We start from the raw sequence: 24,733 nt of genomic DNA on the forward strand, positions 1-24,733 counted from the left end.
GGCTTTTGTAAACTTTTTCAGATTGAAATTGACATAATACAAATTGTGTGTGAAAAACCTTTTTCACAAACCAATAATATTGTAAATGGGCCAGTAATTATGAGCTACGGACAACTTGTTGCTAGTAAGTTGTTAAATTAGACATTGAATTATTATTAATATTCATTAGCATTTACACTATCATAATTTTATGTCTTCAGCTACACAAAAACTTTGCATCAAAGCACAGGGCAAACTTCAGAATGCTGATATCCTCACTTTTCTTCATTGTAGCCACCACATTATCTTTGAAAGGCTTACAGATACAAACTCACTTATTCACTTACACACTAAAACATGCACAAAAACTCATAAACATGAACACACACCAATCTACCTCATCCAGGAGAAAAAAACACTGTCAGAACTTGTTTTCCCTCCTATTAACGTCAGAGTAAAGGTAAATGTTTTCTGCCTTAGTTTGGATTGCTTATATTTTATTTGACCTTTTACTGTCCTTGAGATTATGTTGAGAAAATGTTTTCATTAAAATTTAATATAGCACATAACACACATTCAAAGGGTTGAGTTGTTTTTTTTACAGATGTTTTCTGCCTTTAAACTCTTTTGAATATTTATTATTGCTCATTAATAAGACCAATGTATTTCTTATTCGATTACTCAATTAATCAATGGAATAATCAACAAAAGACTCGATAACTAAAATAACCGATAGCTGCAGCCGAAGACTGGATCCAGATCTACATTCGCTCCAGCGTTTTTCCCTGTCTGTGGAAAGATGTCAGTCCAATGTTTACCTCTTTTCTAAATGATGACAGCGATAGTGAGGTGAGTAGCTGAGGATATGCTGAAGTTTTCTGTCAGTAAGACGGCTGTTTTTGCTATTATCAGCCTCTGTTAGCCGCTGTTAGTGAAACTGTCTTTGAAGTGAATGTAACTTTGTTTGACTTTGACACTAAATGAATGAACTATGCTATGTGAGAAAGTAATCAAACGGTTTATCAGATGGAAAGTGTGACTTCAAGCCTACCATTAGCTGGCATAATGTTAGCTTATAATGCTTATAATTTCGTAATGTTTAGCTTATAACTTGCTGTAGTTGTTGTTTAAAGCCCTCACTTCAGATCAGGAAATGAGGGTTGAGGTGAGAAGGAAGAGGATTTTATTGCTGCTGGCATTGTTTCTTTCCGTTCCTGCAGACACAAATTGAAATGTTCCTCCACGGCTCCTATGACTTCTCTTCTTCTCAATCTTTAATGTTATTAATATGTGGCTGGTCTCTAGCCACTCACATAAAATTTGATTAGTTGAAAGAAAGACCTATTGTATCCACTGTATTCCAATATGGTGGGGGAACATGGCGTAGTCCGCAAACCGCAAATCCACTCTTATGTATTTTTAATGAATTAATTCTAAATTTATGAGAATGGATCCATTTGTTGAAAGACATAATTACACACTGTTTTGCTTTGAGGATCACTATGGGCACAATATGCAATACTCAAGCACTGAATTGAAATACCCCTTGCCATTTCACTCACAGCAAAACTGAAGCATGATGATGTATCAAATTGGTATTATGTTACAGAAATTGCATTTGAGAGTTGGCTAATGAACAAATGATTAAATATTTGAAATCAATTTGGTCATCCAGACAGAAAACGTATCTGCTGGTTTGTCTGATTTTAAAATGACACGCTGAAGTGCACAGTGAACCGGCGAATTCAAAGATATTTCTTATATCAATAGTTGAAAGCAAGAAATCACTTGCAACCCTCTGAAGGCTGAAATTTAGATACGTCCTTGAATCCACTTAACACTTGCACACTGTATAGCCTAAAACAGCCTGCATCTCTCTGTCTTTGTGCCATTGTTTTTATTTCTCCCAATCTCCCACTCTGTGAGAACGGTTCAGCCTTTCATAGTCTCCAAATCCCACACCTCCCAGAGCAAATGCGTCTGCTCATCACACTTTCTCCATTCTCTTCATGTTTCTTCCTTTTTTCTAGTGTGTTTCTGGGATTTCGGTAACATTTTCACAGTGCCAGATCCTTGCCTTGAGACAGCGTGCATGTGCCCACACCTCTCCACCTCCTAAAATACACATACATAAACACAATGAAAGCAGATATGCACACGCCTCGCCTGGAGCCAGGCCCCTCTGTGCTAGTCTACCTCAGAGAAGCCGAAGCTTGGCATAGAGAGGAGGTTCCGGTGGATTCTGTGCTCCGCCTGCCAATGCTGCTCTTTTGATCTGCAGCCAGCTGATGACAGATCTACATTAAGCTCATAGTCTTCACTCCTTCGCTCTGTTTCTCCTCTCCTTTTTCCTGACACTGGGGCAAGATGCTACCATAAGTCAACGAGCATTGGTGGGAATCAAGATTCATATGGGGTTGACTTGTCAAGTCTCTTCTCACACCGAGCTGAGAGAAATGAAGAAGGCTGAGAGGGTTACCAGCATGCAGAAAAATATGTGGGTGTACGCTAAAGATAGCGCCATTCCAACAATCTAGGGGCAAGCTTTACACATCTCTGATGTGCACCTCCAAGAAAAATCCACACTTTAATGCGTTAACTTTAACACTTACGGATATTGTTAAATTATTTTTCTAAAATGAAACTAAATAACCTTGATAAAAGGCCGTCTCCTGCAGTTAAGACACACTGAAGTAAGAAAGTAGCAAATCTTGTTAAGATGTTATCACAATCATTAGGAGACTATGAGGTTGCAAATGATGTAAAAATGTGTTTGTCTCCTCTTATGATGAATTTCTGTCTTTGTGAGTGATGAATGTGGAAAATATGTTAAGACAGAAGTCATGGGGTGTGAGTAACTGACACTAAAAATTAGACATTTAAGTATAGTCAGTGAACAATAGTTCACAAAACTCTATTAGAAGCAAGAAAAAAGAAATAGCTTTCAAGAGTAACTTTCACTCAGCTGAAAAAGGGAATGTTAAGATTTAGAGGCAATTTTAATTTGCAATGAAAGCATGTTATATGTCTAAGCTATGAATTCTCCTGGTGGGGTTCAAATTTAATTAGAAAATGAAAAGCTTAACAAACATTAAGGGTTTCTAATATGTCTGGTGGTTCAGCATGCATAAAAACGTTCTAACAAAGACATGTAATTTCAAAAGCTGGAATCAATACCGTTCCTTCTACTCATAACCTCATCAGAAACAGCTACTTTGTTCAGTTGATCAACTGTTATTAGAAACGGACTAGGTAGCCATGTTTCTGCAAACTACTTGTGCAGAAATTGTCCTCATCCACCTTAATGTTTGTGTTATGATGCATTTATCCAAACTGATATGTGCCAATAAAAAACTGCACTCCAGCAGAAGGGTGAGCGTGATGGCTAACAGCTGCTGATGAATGAGGAGTGACGGGCAGTGATGGAGACTCACCATTAGAAAAAACACAACCAGCTGTTATTTCTAAAGCGGATAATTTGCTTATTCCTGCACTATGCAGCAGGAATGGCTTGCCATCATATTATTTGGCATGGCGGGTGGTTTAGAGTGAGGTGTGACTTTGTGGTAATAGGTGACAATGTCTTTTTTGTTTTAGTCACTAACATTCTCAATCTTTTTTCACACTCAGTATAATTTTAAAGATGAAGAAGGGGGAAAGGAGATAATGTTCAACAGGAGCCAGCTGTATTTTCTTTGTGTGTGTTTGTCATTACAGAGCTGCACTTTGATTTACTGGTGTGCTGGTTTTGTGTGGGCTGTAAATTGGTAATCTGTCTGTCACAGTGCTATTCAAATGGTCACTGCAAAGCTCCTGTGAAGAGATCAGGCTTGTGACCTATGGTACACTTTTAAAGATCATTTGGGAGGTACGAAGAGTAGATTGCAGACATATGGAAAAGTAAACACACACCTTGTGCTTTCATCTTTGCTGTGTTTGGATTTTAGCGCTACTGATGCAGATATTTCACGCAGAGACAGAAAACTGAACAAATATGAGAGTAATCATGAGAGTAAGGGTGCATGTGGGCACAAGAAAGAGAAGGCATGATGATAGCAATGCATTTGCTGTGAATGTGTACCTCATACCTAACACTCACAACATAGCTGCCTAGAACTAGCATTCATTATCACTGCATCTATTGTGAAACATCCTTAAAATGTCAGCTGAAACGTGTTGGAAATGCATTGAAATTATGGCATCCTTTCAAGCTGTCTGTGACCATGTTGCATCAATTTAACATGAATTAAAATGTTATTGCAATGTGTTCTGTGAAAATAACTTATTTGGGCTCTATGATGTGTGTTTCCATGAATACGTTTCACTTATTCAGTGGTTTCAGATCAGAATCACCGAGGATCATAAAGTAGACTGTTGCTTAATTGGTCTGTTTTAGCAAATTTGAGTCAGTTTTACCAAACTCTACTGTAAACACAATTTTCTTTCCTGCAGGAAATTTATGGATTCCTGCAGCCAGTTTCAAAAAATGTGTTTCTTTTGCTGATAGTAGAGCCAAGCATATGTTAATTTCCTGTCCTCATACACGACACTGCATGTGATATTCTTCAAACCCAGCTCTTCTAGACTTGCCTGATTTGAAATCTAAGCCATGCTCTGTGCCATGCTGTCCTGTAGAAGAAACAGCTGTTTGCATGAATGTTTAATGTACACCCACACTGGTATGCCATTTCAACAGATGAGAATGTGGAGGATCACCTCAATCCTTGATTTAAGCTATTTGAAGTCCCTGCCATTTCAGAATGTCAAATGCCTCATTTTCTGGAGAGCGCCACTTAAAAATGTTATAGGTTAGCAAAGCAACAACAGCAACAACAGTTTACTCAAACTGTGGCACATACAGTACAGTGATACACGTATATATATATATATATATATTAGGGGTGCAACAATACTTGTATCGGTTCGGTACGCATATGTATCAAACAATACAAAATTTTAAATTTATTTTATCAACTTTCCTTCTGATGATGCTGTCTGTGTTGAGCGCTCAGTGGATCTGCGCTCGACAGTGCAGCCTAGGCGGAGTAGTCGAACGCAGATTCACTGAGTGCAGGGGAAGCTAGCGAGACAGCAGTTAAGCTCTCCTTGCAACATGGCAAATTGAACCTCCCCTACCCTCATTCAGATCTGGCGTTTGGAACTATTTTGGTTTTCATGTGACGTATGACCCTGAAGGTAAGCGCGTCATGGGCAAAAGTAAAACAGTATGTTGGATGTGCCACGCAATGCTCAATTACATGGGTGGGAACTAGTGTGTTAGCGCAGTTAGCTCGTTAACGTGTTAGCCGTCTAGCCCCACGCACGGGGCCCAGAAGAAGCGGATAGTATAGCTTTTATTTTGGAAAGAGACATTTCTCTGTAATAAAGTCTCTTTTCCAAAGATGAGTGATTCCTCAATCAGATACAGGGCTCGCAAAATCGCTAGCCCGACGTCCCGGAGCTAGCGATTTTTTCAGTCGGGCTACCAAAATCTATCTCTTCCCTGCCCGTCGGGCTATTGTAGGAAGGAAAAATATATGTCAGTGCTTTTGCATTCTTTCAGAAATGTAGCTGGGTAATTATGTCATTGGCATCGGTGAGCCACTGTCAATATGTGACATATTGAAGTCGCGTTTGAATTTGAGCTTGTTTTTTTGCTTTCACTTTGCAATCGTGCGAACTGTGTATAGAGAGCGACAGCACTGATCTGTGAGTGATGATAATTTGCGCACCAATTCCTCTGACATCGTCTTATTAATCGTTAGCTTACTATGCAAACATGACAAGTGAAATCTCCCGCAGCAAGCTTAAACATGTGAGAGGTTGATCGCGCAGAGAATCGCTGAGCTTATGTGAGTGCGTGTGTGAAAGCATTTCAGTTCTGCTGAGCCAAATAAGACAGGTCAGGGTGAAGAAGTGACAGCCAAAGAAAAGCTTACCACAAAACGGAGAAGTTATGACAAATCAGAGTATAAGGCAAAAAGAAAGTGCAGCTTTATGGTTTCATGGACAAAAGAATTTCTGTGGCTGCAATATGATGAGCTAAATAACCAGGGCTGCACATAAGTGGTCCGCAGGTGCGCATTCGCTGTCAAAATGAAAAACACGCACAAGGGTTAGGGTTAAATTTAAAAACTGTACTTTTGAGTTAAAATATATATTTATAATTTTAATAAATGACAAATTAAAAATGCATGAACATTTTTTTGTATCGAAAAAATATCGAACCGTGACACCAAAGTATCGAACCGAACCGAACCGTGAATTTTGTGTATCGTTGCACCCCTAATATATATATATATATATATATATATATATATATATATATATATATATATATATATATATATATATATATATGTATATATATATATATATATATATATATATATATATATATTATATATATATATATATATATTGTAGTTGGTACGAGACATAGTATACTTTAATCTAATTGTTTTGCATTTTTATTGATACCCAAGGCAGGTAAATAATTGTGTTCTCATCTTATGCAGCCATCTGCCACCAGATGGAGCATCACTGTTGAGAAACGCCATGAATCCTTTAATCTCAACGGGGCCTTTTTGTTAACACTATTATCACTACTTCAATTAAAGGCTAAACATTAGATTTCGGAGACAACCATCATAAACAAGCTTTATCTGAAAGGTGGATGGGCTTTCCCTTAGCGATAGAAAGAGGAGTTCAGTCGTTTGGGTGGAGCACAGAGTAGAGCCGCTGCTACACATCGAAAGGAGGCAGCTGAAGTGGGCTTTTCCTGGGTAAGGTGTTCTGACTGGGCATGTCCTACTGGTAGCAGGACCCATGGTAGACTCTGGCCCCACTGGCTCAACATTTCCCCAGATAAGCTTGAGGAAGTGGTTAGGAGATCCTTCTTCAGTTTTCTGGAAAGTAATTTGTCAGATTTTATAATACTTTTTTTTAATTTTACAATATGCTAAATTTTGTGGTAACATGTTTTCATATCGTATTTAACATCTGTCTATTTAAATTTGCTTTTCATTTTCTGAAGTATAACGAGCAATGTTGATACTGCATGTGAGGTGCCACACAATTAAGAAGCATGATTTGTTATTAAAGAATTAATAACAAAGAATTAAAGAATGATTAATGGGTTAAAATGCCTTTGTTTAATGAATTTTTGGCATTAAATGGTTCTCAGATTTAGTAAGCATATGTACATATATCAGTTATTATATCACTTAAAAAGACAAGAATTAGGTGCAACAGTTTGGCTTTTTTATTGTAGAGTACACATTGTTACAGTACCAATAAACTTATCAGTGTCATATAATCATAGTAACATCAGTATCTCATTCAGAGAATCATGCACACCTGTGGAGATAGCTAATAGCTCGATGCTACTCTAAAACTGAGGTGATAAACTTCAATTGTGCACTAGCCAGTAAGGAATAATAATAATAATAAGGAAGTAAACACAGCTGATTTAACAAGTGAAATCCCAGTATATATTAATGAAAAATCACACCACATGTGCACAAACACAGATTTGTCTTGTCACGTTGTTTTGCATTCATATTTCAGAATCAAATTAAGAGGCCACTTTGGGTTTTTGCATTTCACCTAAACAATAAGTACTTCCTTTTCTTTTTACCAGGTTCCTGTAATCTTACACCATCTATCTGCAAAAAGCACTCCAGTGAAATAAACTAAAATGTAAACACCACAAGTGGAATATGTTGTCCTGTACAGAAGAGCAATGCGACCGTCGATATGGCTGCGGGTTTACAATTGTTGTACTTGGCGACTGCTGTCTGTATCACACAAGTGTGAAAAGCAATAACACCACCAAAGTGCAACTGTTCGCGGTCAATATTTTCTCTCCCTGATAAACCCTCTGGGCAGAAGCGCTCCTTAGTCTAGCCAACGCAAACACAGCTTTGCAGCTTCAATCTGTCACACAGTATGAATATGGAGCCAAAAATAAATAAATAAATATTATCATTGCAAATCCTTTTCTTGTCACTGTGCATTCTCAGTTTTACAAAGGAATCATCGAAACAAAGTTTAAGCACTCCCAAAAATGTTTCCGATTTCTCCTAAAACTAAATTAGCCTTCATTGCTCCTGAGCTGCGAGTCTGATTTGCTTTACCTTTTCTAATGTCACTGCTCTGCAGGGGATTTACATTTACTTTGACTAGACACAAGCACACTGCAGATTTGCGACACACATGCAAAAACAAAAAAGGCATTTAAACGCACCTTGTAAAAGTCAGATGTGTCTGTAGGAGAAAGTCTGCAGGTTGACATGGACGGGATACATGAGCACGTCTACCTCAGCTATATCTGGAAAAACAAAGACACCCAAAATGCCAAGGTTATTTCACACATCATTTACAGCATGTAGCCTTATGCACACATCAATATAGAGAGCAGTGAGTTATCCACATATCCTATAATGCCATAATGATGGAAACAGGAGTGCGTGGGAAACATGAGATTTACAAAGTTTACAGAGATACTGTTCCAACTTACAGCACCCACACAGCACTCATGCACACCTACAGACACATGCGTTAGCACCCCCCACCCACCGTCCACACACACACACACACACACACACACACACACACACACACACACGCACACGCACATATGCACACACAAACATACATACAATAAACAAGCATTCAATTCCCAAAGCAGCTATAAGGCTCAACACACTCTGTTACCCAGTGGCTTACTTTTAAAGATGAATCTCAAGAGTCCCCTAAGGAAAACAGCACTTTGCCAGGAGATGTCCAGGAACGTTAACTGTCACCGTCTCTCTCCACACTCAGACACTGACGGCTGTGATGAGAAGGTGCAGTGCTCCCACACTGAGGCAGGGTAATTGGCTAGAGATGATGGGCCATAAACATACATCACAGGGGCGGCGAAGCGCCAAGCAGACAGCTAACTAAGATTCTCCTTTGACTGCGTGGCTCTTGTTTGTTGTATGCACACGTACACACATGCTCCTCATTGTCTTCCTTTCCCTGGATATTCACGCTCTTTGAACACAGGGGCTAGCCTCCAATTTTCATAGCTCAAAAAAAAAAAAGATCCTGCCATTCTCTTTAATCTATCACCATAAACCTGATATGGCACATTGTATATTCTGTTCAGACCCTTTCACCCATTTCTTGGCATCATGACCATACCCAGAGGATGCTCTTCCATGGCATTATCATCCACTGATATATAATAGGCACTACCCATTCAAAATGCATCATCACCATAACAGATAGGATGCCCTCTGTCTCACCATTACTACCACTACACAGTGGAGGATAATAGGCTATGCGCTCCTGAGGTGCTATCACCACGGCACAGACTTTCCTTCTATTACCATAACACTTCTGTCATAATAAGCTGAGAGAGCCTCGCAGTCATGACCACAGCTCTCTGAGAGGAGGTCAGTCATGTCATACTGTTTGCTCACACGCTGGTAATTGGGAGAAATAAGGCTGGGTAAGGAAGTAGCAGTGGAGCTGCCCTTTCTTCTCAGTGCTTGCTGTGCAAGGCAGCTATGATGCTATGATCCAGCAGCGCTGCTCAGCCGTTTGTTGTGTTTTAAAAAGCAGTGAAATAAAGTCAACAAGGAAAACAGTGCCAGCTAATTTGGCTCGCAAAATTGCAGCTGTTTGCGACATCTTATGACGCTCCCTCATATTGGACAGCTCCTATGAAACAGAACTCCCCGTCCTAATGCCGTAAAATGAAATGGGGGAATTATATCAATAAAAATATACTTCATTCATCATACGCTTCTTTTCTGGGTTTTACAGATTTAGTTTGACAGATTTGCATGACCACATTTTTCTTCCTGGACACACGACAACCTAAAGACCCCTTCACTCTCTCAGCAGACTAGAACTTCAAGGGGAAGAGTAAAACTGATGGCACGGAGTGGAGACAGGGGGGTACAGGCAATGTGCTCATTATTCAGAGAGACACTCGAGGCCACAGGAACCGGCACACTTCATTTTTCTTGTCAAACTTTGACTGGCTTAATGGCATGTTCACAGCAAGTGGTGAGACAAAGAGATGGTGTGGCCAGGCCAGCATGTGGAAGTAGTGTCAATCACAAAACAGGCCGCCATCGTAGTGGTGGATAGCCTACATTCTTTTAAACGGTAGATCGCCTGAGTTGCCAAAGCTCCTGAACGTGACATTGTGGCAAATAAATATGTCTCGTCTGTCAGGGAAGGAGAAGGGAAATATAGTAAGGCTAGTTTTCAAAGAGCAAGCTAAAATATGGTCTCAATTATACTCGTAACTACTGAGAGGCACAGATGCTCCTATTGTTCCTCCCATTCCACATCTTTCTGAACCCTATGTCAATATTGCCTTCATTACTGGTGCCATCGATATGGAAGGCAGCTGCCAGAAAACCCGGCTGTATCCACAACCCATCATCCAAACACCAATTAATCATCCGCCCAGCAATTACACAATATACCTTTCACTAATTTCAAACACAGTGATTCTTTTTCTGTTTCATTTATATACAAGAAGCTCTCATGTTTGCAAGTCATGCAAAGCAGTCTCTTTCTGTTCTATATATTCCCTGGACTGGAACTGTATTTTGATCAGAGAGATGATGGGGCAGGTGTTTTGGTGCGGCTTCATGTCAGCGAGAAGCCTCATTCCATCGCAGTCCAATCTCTAGGCATGGCAGTGGGCTGCTGTGTCAGACAGCCTCTTTTGTTCAACTCCTAATTGGGATAATTTATTGTTCTAACAGGAAGAGCAGCTGTGGCTTTACGGCGTAGCACCAATTAAATCCAGATGCTAGAGTGAAAAGATGGGGATGAACGTGACTTGGGGACCAATCGCTAATATTAATTCAGATCCCTGTGAGATACATGTAACAAGCTGGGATGAGAGATTCTTTTCAACACATTGCTTTTGGGCTGATACTGAAAATGTGCAATTTTGAGGGAGATTCGTGAAAATGGTCACGATCAGATCTCTCAGACATTAAGATAGATTTCGAACAATGAATGAAATTATGTGCTAGATTAAACAGAAACGAAGATCTCGGGGACAAGGACTGTGGCTGCAGCGCATGAACAATCACTGGATTCTGAAATCTTGCTCTAGTTTAACTGTTGTTAAAGAAGTTTTTCCACCCAAAATGGCTCTGACACAGGATCAGGTGAATATGAGCGTGAGATCTGGGGAATAAGGGGAGCAACTGAGTGAAATCAGGTCGCTGTAAAGATTTCTCCAGGGCAGGTCTAACCCCGCCATACTGTGCTTGGCCCGCCTGCCTCTTCAGTCGAGGCTCTTTAGACGAAGAGCCCTGGGGACAGACACAAATGTGAGTAACACAGAGAATGGAGGCAGCATGAGGTCAGCACCTCAGAGCTGCAGCTCAAATGGTAATCGCAGATACATAGTGACTCCTTAAGGCTTAAAATTCAGAGGGAAAAGAGAGCAAATAGTGAGAACATCCATAGAAAGAGCCTCCTTTTGTTTCTTAATTTGACTTCGCTCTCTAAAGTTTTAATGAAGTGTGCTTTGCAGCTATTTACTGTAAACAGGAGGTATGACATGTTTAATATCTAAACTGCTTACATAGAATTGCAAATTTCTTCAACAACAAGAAACTTTGCTTTGGATTTTGGTTGTAAAATGCAAAAAGAAAGAAAATTCTCATCTTTGAGGAACCATTTTAAATATTTCTCTAGCACAAAATGGTTAAGGAGTATGGTAATATGTAGAGCACAAGGTAAAATCTAGGCAGAGCTCGTTTCTTTCTGTCCATTTTAAGACGGTAGTACCTTGTGAATACCTTGTGCTACCATGATACACTAAATATCCCCATAAAGCTAGCCTTCTCTTCTTTCCAGAACTGTTTGAATTTTTTCTCTAAAATTTTGTCTCGCTTCTAAAATAAAGACTTCAGAATGACTCCTTGACAGCCATTCAGCCACAAACAGTAGATGGATCAACTGAAAGGCCAAATGGATCTCTTTGGCTCTGTGTCATGGCTGTATTTTTTTCTATTTCTGTGAGAACAGATACTGTTCATCTGCTGTTCTCTTTTTCTATTTCTGTGAGAACAGATAATGTTCATCTGCTGTTCTCATTGTCCAGATTCCTCAAATTTTTTAAGAACACACTGCACACCATTCATGCATGTCATGTCAAGTTTTCAGCTAATAGCTGTTTGGGATTCACATTCATGGTGCAAAAATGATATTTTATGCCTTTTTAACTCATGTATAATATATTTAACTAAATGGGAACAACATATTTCATGGAAGTGGCTTAACAAACAAACATATGGCTGAAAATGGCCAGGTACAAGGACTGGATTGAAAAGAAGTGAAAAAGCAGCCATTGTCTGAAGAAAAACTTTGAAAGACTATCACAAAGCTTGCAGGATTACTGCTCAAGATCATTTTTTAAAAATCTGTCTCTGTGTTAGCAAAATATAAAATACTTAGGCTTTCACACAATCCTTCGGTTTTTATGCCCGTCTATGCAGACAGCCATATTTATTACATCAAAATTATGCTAAATCATGCTGCTTTTATAGATGTCACCTGTTACATAATCCACATTCCTCATTTATAACCTATTACTGGAACAATTGCACTGCAGTGGATAGTTAACTATTACTGTGTATTGATGATATTAATAATTAGCTAAAGAAGATGGCTTTAGGCGCTGGTTCAGCTCAGTTATGAGCAGGTGCCCATATACCGCATGGCTGAAAGCAGCCGGCCCTGGTTCAAGTCCGACCAGTGGCTCTTTGCTGCACATCTTCCCCTCTTTCTTTCTCTACGCTTTCCTGTCAATCTTCTCTGTTTCTATCAATAAAGCCAGTTAAAAGGCCAAAAAAAAAAAAAAAAAAAAATCCAAGGCAGGTATTACTAGTGTCAACGAGTAGGAGAAACAAAGTTTAATCAGTTAGTTTCAAATACTTTAATTAGTTATACTTCATATCCCTAAACCTTTATCACCAGCTCCAGTCAATTTGATTATGTATTATTACTTTATTTTTAGTTTTTAATTTCATTCATTGATTTTGCACAAATATCATCATATAAAGTGATTAAAGAAGGTGTGATAAAATGCAGATACCACACAAGGCAGTAATCTTTGAGAATTTCGAGATGCCTGAAGACTGAATGAAGCTGACCTGATAATGACTGGATCATATTTACAACATGGCTGAATGGTTCTCCTTCTAGAAATTAAAGATGGAAGGAGTTCATGATATTGTACACCTCTGTAACATCTCCCGCTAAATGCATTCTTGCCACGCAGCTCCTGTGTATTTCATTACATTCTACATTGTACAACAGACTTCAAACCCCGAAGACAATATCAAATAGCTGTTTGCAGTAGCCTTGACAACAGTGGCTGTTTTCCATCTCCGACTTAACCTCTCTTCTTTTCTCTCACTTTCTTAGATGTCGTCAGAAGTGCCATAAGTTGTCCAAATAGCAAGAAACCTTGGAACTTTATGAGGATAAAGAGCTCTGACCCAATTAGCCGTCTTTGTTAAATAAAACTCCACCGGCCTGCATTTAAACCACCACATAGCCCTCTGTTCACCTCCCCTGCTTGTGTTTTTACAGTACAAAGTGATTACAGATTTAATTAGCTGAGGACCTTGCTTCAGGGAGTAAATCCATATTGATATTTCTGCAGTGTTCAGAACAAGAGGCCTGGACTCTGTGAGGATGACTTACGAGGGTGGCGGCATAAAAATATAATGACGATGTGATTTTCAACTTTTACCAGGCTCTGTTTACTTTTCCCTCTGAGACTAATTTTACAGTAGTACGATGCAGCGAGAATTATGCAGCGAGCAAAGAGCAGTTCAATGCCATCTTGCAGCAAGAGTCGTGGATTTTAACAAATCTCCTGTCATGAAAGCTCGTTTTCTGCTTTTGACACGTGGAGAAATTTAATGTAAGTTTATATACTTCAATTCTATATTTATTACCTTTGCCAAGTGGGTTAAGGATTTGTTAGCGTTTAAGTGTGTGTGTGTGTGTGTCTATCTGTAAGCTCAAAAAGCTATGAATGAAAGGGATATCGAGTGAGGTCATGTTAACAATCCATTAAAATTTGGCTTACAGCCAATTTCTTCAAGGTTAGCTTAATGATTTATTGGTTTTTTTTATGACTTAAAAACTATGATTCTTACAAGTCAGGTGTATATTGCCAACATGAAGAAAGTATCTTATAATATTTAAAGTATGATGTCACATTTGACCTCTGACCTCCCCTTTATGGTCAACAGACTGATTTAAAGGTCAACATGATATTAATGCTATACAGAACTATTTTATTTATCTATTTTATTTATATTGACAGCATATAGGCCTGCTGGGGTATTATGATATTATGGGGTCTCTAAATATGTAACTTTAGACCTCTGATTTCATCTTCGAAGTCAAATAAGGTCAAACTTTTATAAAAACAAAAAATGTTTAAACCTATGCGTCAAATTTAGCTGCCTTTGATTGTATTGGCAACATTTAGGAAACTATGCTAATATATATTAAACAGAGAGAGACTATGGCTATGATCTCAGCTGTTAAAGATAATAATGGACGTCTTTTCTTTAAACCTAAAGAAATTAATACAATATTTAGTAACCTTTATAAAGATCTTTATAGCTCGGAATCAAGCATTTCAGAGAGTGATATAAAGAAATCTTTGTTATCTTTAAATCTTCCTAAGGTGACAGTGGATCAACTGAAATATTTGGACGCTCCCATTACCGTTGAAGAGATAGTGGGAGTTATTAAACACCTGCCCTCTGATAAAGCACCAGGCCTGGATGGATATACGGCTGAATTTTATAAATCCTTTCCAGAAGATCTAGCGCCACTGCTTTTAAACACTTATAATGAATCTTTTCAAGAGGGTAGGCTCCCACCTTCACTATCTGAAGCCATCATTACACTTATCCTAAAGAAGGATAATGACCCCACTGACTGTAAAAGCTACAGACCAATAAGTCTGACCTCCTATGATAGTAAGATTTTATCTAAAATTCTGGCTAATCGATTAAACCGGGTAATAACCTCTCTTGTACATGTAGATCAAGTTGGTTTCATAAGCTCACGCTCTTCAGCTGATAATATTAGGAGGTTAATTGATATTATGTGGGCGGTTCAGGACAGCCATTCTCCCATAGCTGCGATTTCGCTGGATTCCGAAAAGGCATTCGACAGAGTCAAGTGGAGATATTTATTCGCCACTTTGGAGTGTTTCGGTTTTACCAAAAGCTTTATTAATTGGATTCAGCTTATATATGTACACCCCAAGGCATCAGTACTCACAAATGGAATAATAGGGCCTTCTTTTGAACTAGGTAGAGGAACCAGGCAGGGGGATCCCCTCTCTCCATTTCTTTTTGCTCTGGCCCTTGAGCCGCTGGCAGTGGCTATTCGTAGGGAGCCCAATTTTCCAGGTGTCAGTATAGGGGGAGACTGTCATAAACTGATGTTTTACGCCGATGACATTTTGCTTTTTATATCAGACCCAGAAAAGTCTTTAAACTCCTTGCAGGCAATAATAAATACGTTTTCAGCTATTTCTGGTTATAAGGTGAATTGGACCAAATCAGAGGCCCTTCCGTTAACTAGTTATTGTCCTAGGTCACTTTTTCAAACCTGTATGTTTTCCTGGCCTCAGAAGGGCATTAAGTATTTAGGCATCACCTTCCCGCCTCATTTGTCAGACCTGATAAAGATACATTTTGAACCTTTACTCAGCGATATGAAAATTAATATTGAGCGTTGGTCTCAGATGTATCTCTCAATGTGGGGAAAGGTAAACGTAATCAAAATGGTATGTACACCTAAGTTCAATTATTTGTTGCAGGCTCTACCAATTCATGTTCCTTTGAAATACACCAAACAATTTGACCAGCTCTGTAAGGCATTTATATGGAATAATAAAAAGCCTAGATTGAATCTGAGAAAACAGCAGAAACCAGTGGACAGAGGTGGGTTAGGGATGCCTAATCTACTTTTATATCATTATGCTTTTTCTCTTTGGCATTTGGCACATTGGTTCTTACCCCCTGAGAAAGCGCCTCCTTGGTTTTCCATTGAAAGTACTGCTTGCTCGCCATTTACACCATTATATAGCTTATCAACTAATTTGTCCCCCCGTATCCAATCACATCCGGCACTTTCTCATTTGAAAGAAGTATGGAAAAGAATGTCCAAATTATTCACATTTGATCCATATCTTAACCAATCTGCTGGTATTTGGTATAATCCCCAACTTTCTATTGCTAAACTACCCTTCTTTTGGAAGCTCTGGTTTCAGAGAGGTATAACAGTGTTGGGGGATCTTTACAAAAATAGTATATTTAAATCACATGGAAAACTTGCAGAAGAATTTGATTTACCTAGACAGGAATTTTGGAAATACCTGCAACTAAGAAATTTGATGGCCAATACATGTGGTTCATTCGCAAAGTTCCCTTTAAGCTGAGACTTTCTGGAGGAAATAAAAAAAACCTTTGGGCGTGGACAAGAGGCATCAGCTTATTACAAAATGCTTTTATTAGCTTCTGATCCTAACACACTGTCCCTCAAAAGAACGTAGGAAATGGACTTAAATCTCAACTTTACAGTGGAGGAATGGAATGGCATCCTCAGGAATCTGAAAAAAATGTCCCGCGAATTGCGTTCAAGATTGGTTCAATTTAAGATTTTAAATAGAGTATACTGGACACCCTCACGGTTACATAAGGTGGGTCTAGCGACTGATGATGCATGCTGGAAATGCCAGCAAGGAAGTGGCACACTTTAACATTTGCTCTGGGGGTGCTCCAAAGTCCAAGATTATTGGATTCATATTCACACTGTAGTAGAGAAGGTTGTAGGTCAAGGGGTCCCATTTATGAACAGTCTTTATGTATTAGGAGACCCTTCAGCTTTGAGTCACTTATCCACTTCTCTTGCTCATTGGGTACAAACGGCGATTATGCTGGGGAGGAAGCTGTTGGTGGAAGAGTGGAAGGCCTCATCGACTCCTACCTTCTCTCAGTGGTATACCTCTTTGGGACAAGTGGCAGCTTATGAAAGATTATCATATAGACTGCTAAATAGACTGGACGACTATAATGATAAGTGGGCTAACTACTTTCTACATACAGGTCAGTGACGTATCCAGCTAAAGTAGTTAAGGTCGGACTAAATAGGATAGCTGTAATCTGGTCTATGTGAAATGTTGGCATCTTTTTTTTTTTTTTGGGGGGGGGGGGGGGGGGATGGAAATATGCATTGATTCTCAATTTGTTCTGTTGCTGTTACTGGGAATGTCCATTCTGCTGTCTTTTGGGTGGTTTTTTTTTTGGGGGGGGGGGGGGGGTTGTATATTAAAATCTAATCTGAGTCATAAAAAAAAGGAAACTATGCTAATATATGATAGATATCACGTTATAGTTTGCATTGAAATATCATGTGACATTTAACCTCGGATCTCATGTTTACATTTCACATCTGCCTGTAATGATGAGAGTATTGTTAAGCGAAAGTGGATGGATAGAAGACTAAAGCACCTGCTAAAAAAGCACAGCATCTCTTAGCAAAACATGATAGTGTCAAAAAGGTAATACTGCTGTTTGTGTACATGAATACTATTGTACTAAATATTATTTGACAGTCAGAAAAACTTTGAAGCTAAATATAATTAAATTGGAAGTATATTTACTTGACACCCAACAGGTTCCCAGGAAACCTAAAAGTCAGAGTTAAGTCAAAAGGCGAATGGTCGACTGCTATTTTTATTTGGTGAAAAGTATATATTGACAAGATGTCCTGATAGCAGACCTCACCAGCCTTTCATGTTAAACCATGGAAGCCTCGAAGCAAAGAGAGCAGCAGCAACAAAGCAGGCATCAGTGACAACAGATGTGACAATGATTACAACAGATACAGATGCAGTGGGTTGCAAAGTGAGTTGCAGATGCACAGCAGCTGTAAGCAGACTAAAACAGCTTAAATAGCACACCTATTGGCTCAGGTTCCTACCTGCTAAACAATGGACGTTGGATAAACGTGTCTATATTGTGTCCGTTGGTCCATGACCAATTCTGGACATCTAGACGACATCCGAACTTCGCAATTTGGACATGCAACCATGACACAGCCTCGACATCAAGATGTTCAACATTTGAACTTTGGACTGGGTAATTTTTTTGGGCATCATGTGGACGTCTATGACAGGTGCAGGAAATTTACATGATTAATAAATGTAATATTTTTTATTTACAAATATCAACATTGTTGTTTTCAACATGATGCATATGAATACTGATTTTGTATAAACAAACAAGAACTATTATGTGTTAGGCTATTGATTTATTCAGTATATGTGGGTTTTTGTTTTTTATCTGTTATTTCACATCTTCCTGTTGTTCTTTAACTGGTTTATTTATTTTTATCAATCAACTTATAATTTGTAATAATAATGGTAAAATAATCACGATGAAAGTTTTCAGAAAATTTTTTGCAATTCCTTTTAAAAGGAGTGCAATATGTTTAATACATTTAAAAGAGCATTTGCATTATACATGGCTCATTTTATTGTGAAGAGCTTTGTAAGAGGAAGTGTGTGTGTTTGTGAACGGTAGCAGGACTGAGAGAAGTTGCCAGGCACATTATGAGAAGTTTGTGCAAGTGTGTATGTATGAACTTGACTATCTGCTCGACAGTCTTTGTCGATGCTCAGCAGGTTGGTAAAATCACACCGACCAACTGCTCACTGTTGTTTTAGCTCAAGAAGCCGCATCACTTTGTGCAGTGGGCATAAAGTAAAACAAGAGGTTTGAGTTTATGACATGAAACATATCTGTATGCATTTACACACTAAAGGAAATGTCAGGTCTCTTAACAAAAATCAGTAGATTAAATGTAATTTCATGAGCCTTTACACAAAATGAAATAACTGAAACTGTTGCACATACTGTCAAATGTAAAACTTTATTTTACAGAATGTCTTACACACAGTACTTACATACAGTAATGTGCAAATCTCCTGAGTCAACCCTCTTTCTTTAGATTTTGCTTCCAAAAAGCCACAAAGTCTCATAATTTTTTATTTATTTTTTTGATAACTGCTTCTTTACTCATTTTAGTCCATTCTGTGTACCTTACCACTGTTTTTGGTTTAAGCCACTTAACACTGCCCTATAGATCATTCAAGAAAAAGCACCTAAGTCAAGGAATGAACTAATGTTGTGTCTATGCATAATGGACAACTTGGCAAAGAACCAAATAAAAACTGTATCTCTAGGTACTTCTCTGTTGTCCATATCTTTAGTCTATGAAAAACGATAACAGTTTGACAGTGATAAAATAGTACTTTTGCATTTCCAATGAGTACCCATCCATCCATCCATTCGCTACCGCTTATCCTTTTCAGGGTGGCGGGGGGCGCTGGAGCCTATCCCAGCTGTCATAGGGCGAGAGGCGGGGTACACCCTGGACAGGTCGCCAGTCTGTCGCAGGGCTAAAACACAAGGACAGACAACCATTCATACTCACATTCACTCGCACATTCACACCTAGTGGCAATTTGGATTATCCAATTAACCTTTCCCCACAAACTGCATGTCTTTGGACGGTGGGAGGAAGCCGGAGTACCCGGAGGGAACCCACGCAGACACGGGGAGAACATGCAAACTCCACACAGAAAGACCCCGGCCCTGATGGTGGAATTGAACTCAGGACCTTCTTGCTGTGCGGCAACAGTGCTAACCACCGTGCCACCATGCTGCCTGCCAATGAGTACAAACTTCTATATTATATATTTTGCTTTATATGTTTAGTACCATGCATGTCTGCAGGTGTTTCAATAAATCACAGCAGGTAGTTTCCATTTTATTAGCAAAATATAAAAAAATGAAAGATGACATGAGATTTTTGCACATAATTCCTTAAAAAAAGAGCTTATGATCCTGTGGTTTGTTGTTGTTAAACCTTCTCACATGAATTTTTATAGAAATCTAAACTGGAAAAATTGTTATTTATATTGAAACCTTTTTGGTTGAGTTACTTCCTTATTTCTGGGATAGATGCCTATATTTAGATAAGATGCTGTTAAGATACTATCACTATACAAGAGAATAAAAAGGTAGAAAATGTTGAATTCTTTACAGAGACGCACCAAATCAATAATTCCATAATTCAGGGGCAAGGTGCAATGCAGCTTTAGAAAGAGGTCAGACTTTTTTCACTAGACCAATCCTGTCTTGTTAATATGAATTCTATTTCTATTTTATCGTGATATTCTGTAATTAAACCTGTAATCCAACTGGGTGTGTTTGGCTGAGTTTTTTGACTGATGATGTAAGACAGGGAAATGTTGGAAGTCAGGTACAACCGATGTTGAATATATCATCCGTTTTGAATTTAAACTGAAAATGTTCCCAAGTTGCTATTATCGCAGCACAAGAGGGATGGCAAAAAGCATCTCAATGAACAATTTTACCATGAAAACCTTCAGAGAATAGTAATAAAAATTCATATTTGAGATTTACAGCTAAAATATTCACTAATATGCAGTATTTTTCTTTGTTTAACATCACATTCACTCAGCGATGAAATGTGAAAGCAGCGTGCTGTGGCCTTGTTTTCATCATGTACTGAGCCTCTATAATACAGTGTTGAATGAAAGACCAGCGGAGCTCTGAGGTAAAGTGCCAGCGCCAGAGAGGAAATGAAAATGAGGGTGGTGACTATGGAAGTGTCAAGTGCTCCTCGTCAAACTCCCTGCACATACTATGAATATTTCACTGCTGAAACACAGCAGCCTTTCACCCCATGCTGCACCCCTGGAGAGAGACAAAGACAAACAAAAGAAGACAAATAGACTCTGTAGCTACATACGGTATATAGATAACTATAGATGGGGAGTAAGATAAATGCATATCTATTTCCCCCAACTACTTCACTACGTGGATACCTGTCTCAGGCTTCATCTTTCAGCTCTAGAACTTGAGGCAGGGCTGACAGGAAGATAGCTGACAGCGCTGCCTTCCAGCACCAACAGGGGCTGTCTCAGAGCTCACCAACATCACAAAAGCAAGTAACGCCCTGAACAGTATTGCAGACTCCTCTCAAACACAGAATACATTCACTCATACAGATTATGTGCATGCAGATTACGTCCTATACATCCACACATCGAGACAAGTAATGCAAAGACTGTACAAGAAAAAGGGAACATGACTACATTCAAGGTACTAAAGAAATTTTGAGACAATGTTGATGATGTTGAAGTGACACGGTTATCAGTGCAAATAATAACTCATCACTACAAGAACTGTAAATCACAGTACACAATGCTGGCAATGTTTTCTTTTTGCATACACCGTCCTGCTGGTTTTGTTAGATAAAACCTCTTGAAACTATAGGGATGTATCATCAGGCCACAACTGAAATCTACAGTTGTGCTTCTTTTTTTTTTTCTTTTTTTTGTGTGTTTGTCCCACTTAGATCTTTCAGCTCATCAAACACATTTAAATATCAGACAAAGATAACGCAAATAAAAACAAAAATGCTGTTTCTAAATGAAGTTGTTTACGATTAAGTGGGAAACAAAAATCCAATCTTACATGGCCCTGTGTGAAAAAGTGATTTAAATATTTAAATTTGCTTTATGAGCTGAAACATTAAGTGTGACAAACATACAAAATACAGGAAATCAGGAAGTGGGCAAACAGTTTACACACTATCTATACTAACTACCTGTACTACTTCAGTTTGATATATTTGTTCTAATCAATGAACCCTAATCCTTGTGAGGACCATAAATATATTGATCAGATTTACAGATGTGCCAACCAGCAGCCTGAAACTGCCATATGTTTACCTACACCACAAACTGTCAGCTACTTTAGACAGTTTTTTTCTTTTTGTACATATTTGTACAGTACATGCTCATCAAACAACTTACCAATGTTTCTGATAGAATCCATCACAAAAAGTACTACATTTAAATGGGAACTGATATTGAGACAATATTACTAAGACAAACATGAATGATGTACATTAGTCTATGCCATAACCTGAAAATCCCAACCCAAATATAATCATGCTCCAGTAATTGAAAAACTCCTTCTTAACCGAAAGCAGTAAATGCAAAACAGATACTGAAACTGTTCAACTCAAGCAGTAAGTAACACATAACAAAACCTAATCCTATACTTCTTTGGGGACAATGTCCCAGTATTGAGGCAAAATATGCTTCCTTCTGCTGTGAATGCGATCTTCAAAAGTTGCCACAGTGCTACAATTAATTTCTAGCCACTGCCAGAGCACTTGAAATCCAATTTTCTCCTTGGGAAGCTTTGTTAATTCTTTGTTTAATATATATAATCAACTTCCTTTTATTTTTCCAAAGTTGTAAATGGCTTCTTCACTTCCAACACTTCATGAGCTATAAAAATGCACAGAAATGAACTTGTTTGTCCAGTGCATGTGTTGTACTAAATATTTGCTTTCATGCTGGCAGTTTCATGTCAAGTGCCATGCTATGATTTAATGATTGCTATGTAATCCTGATCGATACTGCCTCAACAAATGAGCTGAGGTTCAGAAGGACAGTAAAGGGTGAAGGAACATTCCAATCATAAATCAGACCAGAAGCACTTACTTTCACTGTGTATCCTATGGGCCATTATTGGTGGGTGTGCTCACACATCATAGTGGCAGGGGTCTTCCAGGCTAAAAAGGAATAAAAAAAAACAAAGGACTATTAAATCACAGTGTGAGACCAAGCTCCAAGCAACATACACACTTTAACACCGTGGTATAAGGACTGTGAAGCTAGGTTAGGACCCACAAAGAAGGATGGCGAGAGGAGAAGGAGAGAAAGGGAACGCGACATTGATTTTCACCCTCTGAAGTGCCACTTCATCATTCTGTGAGACACACTGTATCGATCCCCTGCCTTTAGTTTGTTTGTAATTTTGGAGGCTCAAAACTGTTCACAAAGATAGATCCTCTTATATGCCACTTGCCTCCAAGATGAAGAATGGAGGGATCAAAGGATGTGTGGGGATGACCTCATTTTACAAAGTGCTTCTCACTCACTTGGTTTTTGTGGCCCAAGAATTAAGGTGGTTACTGTTTCTACAGTACTCTTCCTTCCTTTTTCCCTCTAAAACATAATTTATATAGACATTACATATATATTTTTGCAATATTAGGAGTATTTTTATTTACACATTACATTGTATCAGTTTAAATCGCTGGGATACAAACATGTCATATTTTGGCGAAAATCAGTTTCAAATCCAAATTTGTGTGATTTCTGTTGATCTGATGTTTTTCTTTAAAGGGTTAGGGCTGGGATTACTGTCAGGGAGAATGAAATGAGCGCAGTACCTTCAGAATTATACAAAATGCTACTGTCTTTAAGAGGGACCTCTCTGACAGATCAGTTTTTGTAACTGCCTGAAAGCTTTAAAGGTGCTATGTGTATTTTATTTTGTAGCTTCAATCACTGCTAACTAATGAGCTACTTGTTAGCATGTCCCTGGGACCATCAGTTGAGCCCAATCTCTCTGCAAGGTAAGATAATGTGAGATTTTTAATGTAAAATGCACAAGTAATTTAATAGGCTCCTTTTCCACTGTTCTGAGTGAAAATTATATAACCTTTGAACACTTGCATTTGTCACTTAACAGCTTTTGTCCTGAGGCATGTTTGTAAAAAGTAAATTACAATTACAATTAATGGTGTTTTATTCTTCTGTGGCATTAATATCTACAGTCAGGGTATAAAGGATGCAACTGTGAACCAATCAGACCTCAGAAATGTTTAATTCCATGGCAATATACTAAAACACAGTTTTATATATTTTAAAATGTAACAATCTCTACCCTTGTGATGTCTTGTAAGTCAGAAATTTGTGAGCTGTCCCTGTTAGGTTGTTATTATTTCTCCACCTGTTAGTACAAGTTGTTAGCAAGGTCTCCGTAGTCCGTTCCTGTTAGAAAGTTTGGATCTTTAACGGGTGCATTGCCATTATTTAGGGTCTTTTGACTTTACATATGTAAGGTGTCTAAATTTTACTTATGCTCTGGTTTGGAGATATAAAATTTAAACTGAACTGAACCAAATGATAAATAGAGGCTTGACTGTTTTTAGCTAAGGTATGTGGGATGGATTAAGCAAGCTTCAGTGCAAAAAATCATATTCTCATCGAGTGAGCAGAGAAGGATTTTACTCCCAACATTGTGCTGGCACAAAGCATATTTACTGCACCTTTCTACTGTGACCTCCATAGCTTCCAGAAAAACTCCTGAGAGACAACCACCCACATACAGTCCTACCTTAGCAACTCATCTGCACTTTATAATACCCCCAACCCACTGCCCTTTATTCAGAGCAACAGAACGATAGCACCTCAGAATACCTTCAGAAATACCAAGGGGATACTTGAAGGTTATCATTTTCAGGAAAATATCCTTTAGCGAGGGTTTCATGAGCAAAACAAATTAAAACACATACACCTACACATGCAAAAAAGACATGTTCCATGTCTTACATTGCTATTATTACTGTGATATTGTTACACACTGGTGTAACAAATACACAGATACACAAAACATATTTCTAGCAGTCAGCATGCTAGAACTTTTGTTTTATGGTAAGTGGATGTTGTCTAAATGTAGGCACAGGAATGCGCTTATTAGCAATATGCATTCACCAGCCACTTTGT

At 38.5% G+C, this 24,733-nt stretch overlaps 1 protein-coding gene across 2 annotated transcripts in view; it reads right to left on the reverse strand.

Moving 5' to 3' along the window:
- Positions 1 to 24,733, reverse strand: part of LOC146705070 (alpha-1,3-mannosyl-glycoprotein 4-beta-N-acetylglucosaminyltransferase C-like) — a 148,166-nt gene that overhangs the window by 47,586 nt on the left and 75,847 nt on the right. For both annotated transcript variants that reach the window (XM_085462625.1, XM_085462624.1), the window contains 2 exons: positions 22,661 to 22,731; positions 8,228 to 8,311 (listed from right to left, as the gene is read on the reverse strand). The gene's annotated coding sequence lies outside the window, so the exon portion shown is untranslated. The remainder of the gene's footprint in view (positions 1 to 8,227; positions 8,312 to 22,660; positions 22,732 to 24,733) is intronic.

This window comes from Copadichromis virginalis, linkage group LG7 (assembly GCF_057382275.1).
Source record: "Copadichromis virginalis isolate Kocher_CV1m ecotype Utaka linkage group LG7, C_Virginalis_male_GT1.1, whole genome shotgun sequence".
NCBI lineage: Eukaryota > Metazoa > Chordata > Actinopteri > Cichliformes > Cichlidae > Copadichromis > Copadichromis virginalis.